Consider the following 10,836-nt stretch of genomic DNA (forward strand, 5'->3'; position numbering starts at 1 on the left):
GAGTGCAAGTGGTCTGCCTGGGCCTCTGAAAACACATCTAAATTCCTTCTCCACATAGACATATGGTTTTCGTGGATGTGCTGCTTCAATCTGCCTTATCCACATACCTCTTAAGCAAAGAAGTAAGTACAAAATGTACTGTTTTAATTAGTATTGTTATTGCTATTCACTGTCAAGCGTTGATGAGTAATGGACCACAGATAAATCTCCCTGATCCCCAAACAAGAGTATTGTGGGGACCAGAAGAATAGCTTCTTTTTATCAGGCAAAGGAATCTCTTAAGAAATTACAGGCTACTCAAGATGTATTTGACAACCACAAAAATTACAACTCCATGTTTTAAAACCAGATGAACAATATGTAATTTCTGCCATATTTATGGCAGGGAAAATACGTCATCCATTCAACTAGTAGGTATGTCATTTCTCAACACCAGACCCTTTGGCACATAGTATTCAAGTGCAGATTTAAAAGAATGTACAAGCTTCTTTTACACCAAAAGGTATGAAAAATTAATATGACTCCATTGGGTAATAGGAGTGTCTTTGGCTAAATGGTGATTTCTGCTGACTTCTCTCAATAGACTTTTTAGAAATATGTATTAGATTCCAAATATTCTTTAACTCTTACCCACCTTGAAATAAAGAGCCCCAAGGAATCTTCCTGTATTCTAGTTCCTTGTCCCTAGGCACACCAGGGTTACCTCAGAAACTGATAGGTGAGTGTAGTGATGGGGTATCTTATCAAGATGAAGTGTGATGGTTACGAATATTGGCAACTAGACAGGGTCTAGAATCACCAAGGAGAGAGGCCTCTGGGCATGTCTGTGGGAGTCTACAGGTTAGGATAACTGAAATGGAAGACTCACCTTAAATGTCCATGGTGCCACTCTATGAGCTGGGGTCCTGGACTGAATGAGAAGGACAAAGTGAGCTGGCCACCAGCAATCATCAATCTCTGCTTCCTAAATGCTGGTCTAATGTGGCCAGCTGCCTCATGCTCCTGTCATCTTGCCTTTCCCACCTTGATGAACTCTGCTCTCAAACTGTGGGGCAAAGTAAACCCTTCTTTCCTTAGGGTGTGATTGTCAGGGATTGTGTCATAGAAGTGAGAAAAGGTAACTAATATGTTTATTAGGTACTAAGGGGTCCTGCATACCCTCAAAGATGACACACACTGCTGAGTGTGAGCCAGGAGTAGCTGAATATCCTATGATGAAATGCACTCTGGGCCATGAGTGTGAGCCAGGAATAGGTGACCATCCTATGATGAAAAGTTCCACCAGCTGAGTAACAGCAAATGCCAACAGCCAACTCAGTGACCAAAGGGACAAAGGGACAGTTAGCACAGACATAATAGTACAAGATCCCCCAAGGAATCTTGGCATGGTGGTTCAAATCTGTAATCGTAGCCCTCGAGAAGCTAAATCAGGAGGAATGCCATGAGTCAATCAAACAGACATCCATATGGATTAGTGCTTTTTTCACAAGAGCAAGGAAATATAATCAACCAAGATTAGTTTTGAATTGAAAAGTGTTCATTTTCTCTCTACTAGGCCAAGGACACTCAAGGCAAAGAGGTAGGCTGTGAACAAAGAGACATCTGCTCTGTTCATCTTGATGATAGCATGAATAACTAGCAACCTCACTGAACACCTGTGACATTTGTGTCCATTTATGTGCAAACAGACATGTTACCACCACCACGGTAGTTATTTAATACACAGCAGATTAGATAATCTCACCCCACCCCTTTGAAATTACCACATGTACTGGAGACTCTGTGCTGTTGCTGTTTTTGTGCAGTATCACCACACTGCAAGCTTTGAGAATACCCTGTGGTATAGAGGTAAAATGGAGACTGGAATAGTAAGAGTTACACACATGTCACTTATCTACAAACTAACAAAAATCAAGATTCCAAACTACATCTGTCAAGCTACAAACTTGCTGTTTGTAATAGGTGGGATCCCTTGTAGGAAGTCACACAGTGGGAAGAAAAGAGGGCAAAGATAGGTGAAATCAGAAAGATCGTTCTGCATTGGGAAAGGAAAAAAAAAAAAAAGAAGGATACCGCAGCAGTATTGGAGTGGTTTTAGAAAAGGAAAATGTGGAGCCAGCAGCCAGCAGGTGGGTTATGTAGGCAGAGGGAAGCCAGTGAAGTCTTTTTCCTCTGGACAAAGCAGTTCCTGCATCATTGAATGATGGTGGCTATTCGGCTATCAGTCTCCATCTGTCTATCCCTCTATCTCTGCCCACAGTCCACCTGTCTAATCCCATAGAGATCATGAAGATTACAAAGGCACACAGGGAACAGAGACACTTTCTCTAGAAGGAGAAGACTTGTGCTTCCCCACACTAGTAATAATGCGTGAGTTGGTTCAAGTGTATGCCTTTTCTTAGCCAGTGGCTCTCACAAAGGGAGACTTAACCAAAGGCTAGACTTAAGCAAGGAAGTAATCAGAACACATTTCCCTGAAATCTCATAAATACTAGCAGACATTCTAACCAGAGCTGTTGTCCTGATTAGTATTTTTCTTAACTTGACACAAGCTAGAATTATCTGGGAAGAAGGAACATTAGTTGAGAAGATGCCTCCATAAGATTGGTCTGTAGGCAAGCCTGTGAAGGCATTTTCTTGATTATTGATTGATATGGGAGCGCCCATCCCACTATGGGTGGTGCTAAACTTAGGCAGGTGGTCCTTAGTTGCATAAGAAAGCAGGCTGACCATGCCATGAGGAGAGCGACAGTAAGCAGCATTTCTCTGTGTTTTCTGCTTCAGTTCCTGTCTTTGAGGTTCCTCTGACTTTCTTTAGGGTGGACTGTGATCATGACATATAAGAGGAAATAAATCCTTTCCACCAGATTACTTTTGGTAATGGTATTTTATCACAGAAATAGTGATCCTAACTAAGACATGGATGTCTAAGCCTGTAATGGACCCCAAGGTACCAAGACTCCAAGAAAGATATATTAAACTTCAAGAAATGTATAAAGCAGCCTTCACTGTTTCTGTTGGCGTAGGCCTCATAGTTGATTCTGGGATTCCTCAGCTACCACAGGAGACAAACTGCCCTCTAAGTTTGTAAAGCAAACTTGCTAGGTGTCCATATTTGAGTAGAAGATGCCAAGGAGCTAACAGACCTCAGAAAAAGCCAAAGGACACCCTTCAATGCTGCTTCCCAACCCCAGTTAATACACACAGACGTGCTTTTCCTCCATATCGCTCCACATTCTCTATGTCATACACTAACTAGATTCATTTCACACTCCCCATAGTAAAGACACTCTCCTTCTCCTTTCCCCTGGCCCCAAATGACTTAAAATAGATGGTTTTTCTATCTGCTGGTCAGAAATCCGTTCCTTTCCCATTACATCTGGCACACTCTTTCTACCATTAAATAAGGTTTTTGGCCCCAAGAAGCATTCTGTCTCAGTGTCCTGTATTTTATCTAAGCTCATATAACAACACAATCACTGCTGTATAGCCACAAAGCTCCCGCTGGTCTGGGAAGGCCTTTGACTCTCAATTGAACAGTGAGGCATTTCAACCAAACAGGTCTCTTACATCATCACCTCTGTTTTTGTGCCTCTCAAGCCTGTAACATGAGTTCACTTTATGCTCTATCCTAAAAGATGCACAAGATATAGGTCTCCCTATCTCATGTGTACTAGGTTGGAAAAGCACAGATGGTAGGTGGAATTGGATGAGTTTACAAGATAAATTAAGAGAGCATATGACCAAACCACAGATTGTTAATAAGTTATTACTTCCAACAATCAACATTTATTGAGATGGTAGTAATTCCTTTCTAAGTAGGCACTGGACCCTGGTGGTTGATGTCAGAATTTAATGAGCATTCCACACATGCATTTTCTTATCTTGGGTGCAACGTGGTCTTCAACAAGGACCACAACCTCACTGATCCTTGATCCTTCCACTGAGAAATTAGTGATACAGGCATAGTAACTTGGGATTCATGACCAGCTCTGCCAATTGTAGCATAGTAAATCAACCAACAACAACATCGCTGTGATGAAACACCATGACCAAAAGCAACGTAGGAGCAAAGGGTTTATATGGCTTACAATCCCACATTACTGTTTTTCACTGCAGGAAGTCAGGACAGTAACTCAGAAACAGCAGGAACCTGGAGGCAGAAGCCAATACAGAGGCCATGGAAGGGTGATGCTTACTGGCTTGCTCTCATGAGTTTCTCAGCCTGCTTTCTTATAGAATCTAGGACCAGCAGCCCAGGGATGGCACCACCACAGTAGTCTATACCACCTCCATTAATAACTAATTTTAAAAATGCCTACAGCCTGATCTTATGGAAGTATTGTTGACTTGAGGTTCCCATCTCTCCAATAACTGTAACCTGCATGAAGTTGACACAACTAGCCAGCACACCTCTTAATATCCTCTTTTTTGCAATGGAAATTTTCTTCACTGTTATTGACCTTTTTCAGTATCTACTATTACTTAATTTGTGTATTATGCCCCTCTAGGTCACTCTCCTCAATCCTAAGGATGGATTATCTCGTCTTTCCTTATATTTCCACTTCTCTGTTAGAGTACTGATGCCATTACAGCCTAATTATCCCTTAATTAGTAGGATTAAGTACTTAGGTAATATCCCTTATTAGTATCCCTTAATTGGTATGATTAATAATTCCTTAAAACCAATAATGGGAGGAGAAAATTTAATCAACAGCAACAGACCTAAAAATGACAATGTAATTAGTATATCTAGATATTGTCATTTGTTATATTGGGTTCCATATGTTTGAGAAGGAAAGGAAAGTGAGTACATTTAACAGAGATGGTGAACATCTAAAAAAAAACCAAACTGAACTCCCAGATATAAAATGTAATGTTAGAGTTAGCATACATTCATGTTAGGATTGTGTCATATGATAAGAGAAAAAGTATACTACACAATGCAAAATGTTTCAAAGCCAGAAACCAGTGAAAATGATGGAAATAACTGGTTAAAATGGAACAACTTCAGGCAAACTAATTTATAAGTAATTAGAACACCAGAAGAAGAGATGAAAATTACATATTTGAAGAAAATGCCTAAAATATGAAAACTGAATGTACACAATAGATGCACAAATTCTATAAGTTTGAAAAATAAGCCAAGAAAAAATGAACAATGTACATCAACCTTCTTTCATCCCAGGAACAAAGTCGCACTTACAAAGAAAAGAATTATAGATGTCTCCTGATTTATTAATGGCATGACTGCTCTAAGATAACCAATGATTTTCTGATTAGATATGAAGCATATTCCACTATGAAGAATTCATGCCTAGTACAGTTAACTGACCAAAAGATCATTGCTAAGAAGGCCATAGGACCTATGGAGGAGCTTTCAACTATTGTTCACTAAGCAGATACCAAACTACCTGGTAATATTGATGTCTATATACAAAAATATATTTTATATACACAAAGCTGCTCTCAGCATTGATGAGAGAAGCTTCATTTTTCAATGGTCAAGGGTTAATGTAGAGACTCATAACTGGTCAAAGTGCTGAAAGTGACTGTAGAATATTCATCCCCAAACAGAACATGCATATCACACACTCCCAGACTCAAGAAATGTCATGGAGGAGGGAGCATAAGAATGTACAAGTTGCAAGATAGAAGGGTGTTGTAATATGCTATAAAAATATAAAAGAAAAAGGTAATGGTAGATGTCTCCTTGTGATAAAAATGCCCCCCCCTTGATAGTAGATCAAGGTCCCTAAAGTGCTAAAAAAAAAAGGAAATTTTTTCCTTTCTTTTTTCATTTAAATTCTTTACTTACTACTCATATTTACATATCCATCCCCCCCATTCCCTCGCCCTCCCATCCTCCCACATTCCCCACCAACCCCCCAACCCATCTCCCAACTCCTCCCCAGGGATAGTGAGGCCCTCCACAGGGGACCTTCAAAGTTCCTCATATCATTCAGGGGAGGACCTAGGCCCTCTGTGTTGTATCTGGGCTGCAATAGTATCCCTCTATAGAGAATGGCCTCCCAAAATCCATTTGTGCTCTATGGATAAACACTGGCTCCACTGTTAGAGGTCCCATATACTGCCTTGGCCTCCTAGCTGGCACCCACATTCAGAGGGCCTGGTTCGATCCAATGCTGTTTCCCCAGCTTTATGACTAGGGTCTCCATACTCTCAGTAGGTCAGGTCAACTGTTTCTGCAGGTTTCTCTAGCACCTAGCACTGTCTTGGCTCCTTTGTTCATCCCTCCTCCCTCTCCACAACTGGATTCCAGGAGTATGGTTCAGTACTTAGCTATGGGTGCCTGTTTCTTCTTGGAACAGCTACTGGATGAAGGCTCTAGGAATGCTAACCAAGGTACACATCAATCTCATTATAGGGGAAGGGCATCAATGGCATCCTCTCCACCACTGCCTGGATTCTTAGTTGAGGTCATCCCTGTGGATCCCCTAACATTTCTCCTGTGCTAGATCTCTCTATATACCTGTTCTGTCTCCCTCTATCAAGGCATCTCCTTTCTTGCCCTCCTCTATTCCTCCCCTGTCTCAGTCTTCTTGTTCTCCTCCCTCCTCCCCTCCCCCCCAGTGCTCCCACTTTGCTCAGGGGTTCTTGTCCCCATTCCCTTCTTCAAGGGACTATGCAGTCTTTTCTTGGGGTCATCCTTGTTTCCTAGCTTCTCTGGCAGTGTGGATTGTAGGCTGGCAATCCTTTGCTCTATGTCTAAAAATCATATGTGTGTAAGTACATACCATGTTTGTCTTTTTGTGTCTGGGTCACCTCACTCAGCATGGTTTCTTCTAGTTCCATCCATTTGCCTGCAAATTTCAAGATTCCATTGTTTGCCCCCCCCCACACTGAGTAGTACTCCATTGTGTAAATGTACCACATTTCTCTATCCATTCTTCAGTTGAGGGGCATTTAGGTTGCTTCCATGTTCTGGCTATTACAAATAATGCTGCTATGAACATAGTTGAACAGATGTCCTTATTCTCAGGAAAATGGGAATCAATCTACCTCAAGATACCGCAATTTCTATCTTGGACATATACCCCCCAAAAAGGAATATTAAAGCACTCTGCTTTACAAAATGTAATATACATCTACATGGACTATAGAGGGCTATATATTTTCAAAAGAAGTGAAATATTGATTCTAAAAGGCATACAAAAGCAAAAGGAAGTCATAGTCAATTTGCCTGTACTACCAAAAGATAGAAAGGGAAATTATCTCAGATGAAAAACATGCCCTCATGAGACCTTCAGAAAGTATGAATGTGAAGGTTTTTGTTGGTGTTGTTGTGAGTTGTGTTTTAAAGAAACTTGAGGTGGTGTGGTGGCTCTAGGTAAGGGCACCTGCTACCAAGAATGATGACCTGGCCTGAATTCAGCTCCCAGGACAACCTGCAGGGTGGAAAGAGAGAATCAAATCCCAAGGGTTATCCACTGACCTCTACCCAATACTGTATCATGTACATGCATGTATGAATACACACACACACACACACACACACACACACACACACACTGGCTCCTCTTCCAGAGGTTCTGAGTTCAATTCCCAGCAACGACATGGTAACTCATGATCATAAAGTGGGATCAGATGCCCTCTTCTGGCTTAAAAGGTACACATTCAGGTAGAACACTCAGAAAATAAATTTTGAAGAAAGAGAAGAAAAAAAAATGAAACCTTATTTATTCCTAAAACACCTTTAAAAATACCCAAACACTTACACCAAAAATGACCATATGCATTGTGTTATTTTAAAACTGTAAAGCTAGCATGTGTGACAATACAACAGTTACAGAAGTCTAAGCATAGATGAGCATTGCACAAATGTCTTACAGCACCACTCACAGGTAGAAGGTGGCAAGAAAAAGATGCTGATTCTGAAGAGTAGACACATGATGTGAACCTGTTCTGGAACACTGGTGGACTCCAAACAGCAGGGCAGATGTTCTAGAACACTGGCAGACTGCGAAGAGCAGGTCGGTCGTGAACCTTTTCTGAACACAGGCAGACTCAATTTGCTGCAGTCCCTTTCTAGATGTGAATGTTTCCTATGAGTATGATGGTTGATGGAAGTGGCAAGATCTCTTCTTAAAGCTCCTTCTACATCTTTTTTTTTTTTTTTTTTTTTTTGGTTTTTCGAGACAGGGTTTCTCTGTGTAGCTATGGAGCCTATCCTGGCACTCGCTCTGGAGACCAGGATGGCCTTGAACTCACAGAGATCCACCTGCCTCTGCCTCCCGAGTGCTGGGACTAAAGGCATGTGCCACCAACCCCCGGCTTCCTTCTACATCTTAATGTCTTGCCCAGGAGTGGAGAGTAAGACACATAAATAATGAAAAACATTCATGAAGAAATAAAATTCCCTCTACTCATAAGCAAATTATTTTTATGAAAATGGAAAGTGTTTTTTTTCTTAAACAATTACTAGAAACAATAGAATTTGGCAAGGGTTCTAGTTAAAAGCTCAATACACAAAATTCATTTGCATTTCTCTGTACAATCAAAAAATTTACTGGTCTTTCTAGTACTTCCAAAATATTAAATAGGTTAAAATCTAACAAAAGTATTCAAGAACTTTATGTAAAGACTTAAAAATGAATCAGTTATTCTAATTAAGCAATCAGATATCTCTGTTGGCAGGTTGAAATAAATATTATTGTTAGCTCTCAAATCAACTATATACAGAACTCCAATTCCAGTAAGATTCCAACAAGATGTTTAGAAATAAAACTACATTATAAAAACATATACAGAGAGAAAATAAAACTGTGGTTGCAGAACACAGTTGATCAAAGTAGAGCCAATGTGGACGACTCTCAATACCTGTCTCAAGATTTAATATAAAAATCATATTAAAGAAGACAACGGGATACTGAAAACTAAAGGGGCTAAACTCTCCCACTTTTACAACTGAATTTAGGTTTCAGTTCTCTGAAAGGGACAAAGAGTTGTCTCTCCAAACAAGGAGCCACTTGTCAACAGGGCCAAGGGAGAGAACACGAACAAGGCCTGCAGTCAGCCCCACAATAGCTCAAGGACAAGTCCTATAGCCCCCCTTCTGGGTCATATCCGGACTTGTCCAAGCTTATATAAATATAGCCAAAGAGTAAAAACTCAGCCAATTAAAAGTATACTGATATAACTGACTATTGTTTAACCAATTATGTTTGAGATGCCCTCACTGTTCCTGAAACTCTCCTTCACTGTGTTTTAAAAAGAGCCTACATTCTCCCTTCAGGGTCACCGCCATATTGCACAGGTGAACAACCCCACATATGCTGGTGTAGTAAATAAACACTCTTGCTGATTGTATATGTGAATGGTGGTCTTTTGTGAAATGATTTGCAGATCCTAACAAAAGCAAGGTAAGACACTGACACCATTGAAATAAATGATCTGGAACTAGGTACATCAATGCAGTCTGTTGATTTTCTCCAGTGGCATTTCCAGAAAGGGAGTCTTTTATTTTTAATCATTTGAAAGACTAACTTATTTACTTTCTTACAGTGCTGGAGATTGAACCTAGAACCTTACACATGTCAGGAAAGCACTCTGGCACTAAGCTAAACCACAGCCCATAGACACCCTTTTTATTGTTGTTGTTGTTGTTGTTGTTGTTACAAACAGTGATAGAACAACTAAACCTGAAAGAATAAAGACTAGAGATAAGATGAATCTGTAGGTAAAGGTACTTGCTTCCAGCCTGATGCCACTGTTCATCACCAGAAGCCACATGGTAGAAGGAGAGAACTGTGAACAAAATCCCAGGAAAGAAGTGTATGTGAAGGCTGATTTAAGCTGTGTCTACAGGCCAACTGATTAGAACTTCAATGATGTGGAGAGGTTGGAATGTTGCAGGTCCAGAGCCTGACTACAGTTAATCTCTGGCCATTTTAGCCACCTCTATCCCAATTACTTGCCTATCCTGGTATAGGACTTAACATCCTGAAACTAACAAATAAGAACTTTTGGAATGTATTAAGTTAACAAAACTTTATTCTCCATCAATCAAAGGACTAAGAATTCTATCAGATAGTATCTGAAGCCTGTGGTTGAGATTTCTCCACTTGCTGTAATCCTCTTCTCTGATGTTTTCCAACAATACAGTTGAAAGGTGTCTTGATTTGTGACTTTTTTCTGTTACTATAAAAACTTCATGAAACTCCCTCCACATTGGAACATGGAATTTGAAGTAACCCAAATCCTTGTTCTCTGGCCATGTCAAGCATATTTGATTCTAGAATAAACTATATCTAATCTCCTTTGATCTGAGAGCTGTGTTTTTGCATCAATAGTGATAGCTATACAACAAGAGTGCTCCAAAAATAATCTACTTTTTACTGGAGGTGTCACCAGGATGAAGCAAGGTATGGACGGGACAGATTGAATTCAAGCCACCTAGTATATGTGCAGTGGATTTTGGTGAGTTCTTGATGCTTTCTTGGACCACACTTGATTTGGTGAATGGCCCATTTGTTTATTCCTAATCTGGTTATTAAGAAACAGATTTGGTTTGAGTTTGCTATCAAAATGCTTGATTTAAGGCATCTATTTTGTTTGCTTACTTTGGAAGCATTTCGGTCTAGGCATTTGGTTTTGGTGTTTTGTCTCTTTGCCTGATTTCAGTTCTATAGAGGCATTGACTTTTCTGACTGTTTGGCTTGTTTTCAGTATTTGTTTGCTTTTTGTCTTTTGAAGGTATTTGGTTTTCTTTGCCTTTAGAAAATTTTAATTTGGTATTGTTTGGCCCTTGTCTCCTGAAAATCCTCTTCAAATACTTCACTCTTCATTTTTCTGTGGCTTCTGTTTATTGCAACC

This window comes from Cricetulus griseus, chromosome 2 (assembly GCF_003668045.3).
Source record: "Cricetulus griseus strain 17A/GY chromosome 2, alternate assembly CriGri-PICRH-1.0, whole genome shotgun sequence".
Taxonomy (NCBI): Eukaryota; Metazoa; Chordata; class Mammalia; order Rodentia; family Cricetidae; genus Cricetulus; species Cricetulus griseus.